This window comes from Erigeron canadensis, chromosome 1 (assembly GCF_010389155.1).
Source record: "Erigeron canadensis isolate Cc75 chromosome 1, C_canadensis_v1, whole genome shotgun sequence".
In the NCBI taxonomy this organism is placed as follows: Eukaryota; Viridiplantae; Streptophyta; class Magnoliopsida; order Asterales; family Asteraceae; genus Erigeron; species Erigeron canadensis.
In genome coordinates, this window is record NC_057761.1 from 31,654,217 (window position 1) to 31,656,135 (window position 1,919).

Below are 1,919 nucleotides of genomic sequence, written 5' to 3' on the forward strand. Positions count from 1 at the left end.
AAAGATATAGCGTATGCATAGGATTATCGTAGAACATGAACTATATGAAATAGAGGGGATTCGGTGAATCCAACAACAACAAACAAGTACATAATGCATAATGCAAAATACGGGCGAATGAATCCTGGATCCATGTAAGTCCAAGCCCCAAACTCTAGCACAAACATCAATCAACCGACAAATCTTGGATTCTCTTGAAATACCTGAAAAGTGTACTAAACAAAGTCAACACTAGGTTGGTGAGTTCGTAGGAGCAAATGACAAGGATCTAAATCCAAATCCATTCGCATTATGAACAAAGATAATGAACAAGGAACACACTTACAATAAGTCCTTAAAAGGCACAATTATTCAATTTCTGTTGGCTCGTAGCGCAACCTAGAGCAACACGTATCCCTTTGCACAAATTATACCAAAGCTAGAACACATGTAATGCACGAGAACACAAAATATGGACATCAACAAGTATCCATTAAGTTCTAAAATGTCAAACAAGTTCATCAATGTTCCTAAATTGTTCTCATGTTATTCAATTCTCATTAAGTACATAAAGTACCCGTTTATTGCACTTGCACACATTGCACCTCAATTGTCCACCCTATTGTCTCAAGTACATCCTGTCCATCAAACACAACCCAAAACCATACACATACATTTCATACGACTTTACATTTAAGGAATCTTAGATGTTTGTATACAGGGTCACCCGCAGCCTTCCCACCACATCTGCAACTCATTAAATGTATCATCGTCTTCCATGTATGTACAACTATCCTAATCATAAATAAAACAATCATACTCAAACAATCCATAATCAATCAATGACCCTCACATATGTACTTACATAATGAACTACGCAAGGTATTTAGAATACACATAGTAAACAAGAACAAGTAATAATGATATCTATAAGTATCTAACATGTTCTATAATGCCAAACATGTCTATCAATGTCCCTCAATTGAACTCAATTGCACATAATGTACCTCATTGTACTCAATTGCACGTAATGTACCTCATTGTACTCAATTGCACGTAATGTACCTCATTGTACTCAATTGCACGTAATGTACTTCATTGTACTCAATTGCACGTAATGTACCTCAATGTACTCAATTGCACGTAATGTACCCCATTGTACTCAATTGCATGTAATGTACCTCATTGTACTCAATTGCACGTAATGTACCTCATTGTACTCAATTGCACGTAATGTACCTCATTGTACTCAATTGCACGTAATGTACCTCATTGTACTCAATTGCATGTAATGTACCTCATTGTACACAATTGCACCATGACCATCAATGTCCACCCAGAAACAAACACCATGTGTATATACTTCGTACGATACTACTTTTGAAAGGCCTTTGATGCTTATATATAGGGTCACCCGCAGCCTTCCCACCACATCTCCAACCTTTCGAAGGTAATACCGTCTTCCATATATACACAACTAACCTAATAATCAACCAAACATGCACATACAATAATCATATAACAACCACGTATTTACACGTCAACAAATCCATCAATCAAACAATGTCATCACTCAAGACACTCAAACATATGCACAATCAAGTCATGTCATCATCAAGGAAATCAAATGTATGCACAATTGAACTATGTCATCAATCAAGGCAAACACATAATTGCACAAACAAACAAGTTAACACACAAAGGTTGTACACTTTTCAGCCCGAATCTCAAACGAGTAGGGAGCTACGAACTCACCTTGGCTTCCAAGCAAAACAAAAAGTTTATATCAAGTTATAATTGTCCAAAATTCGCCACGCGTCCACAACCTATCAATATATAACATATCGTCATCAAAGACAACTCAAAACCTAGAACAAGACACTTTGACCCGACCTTTTTAGAAATGTACAAGGTTTCAGACCAAAAGGACTATACCATGA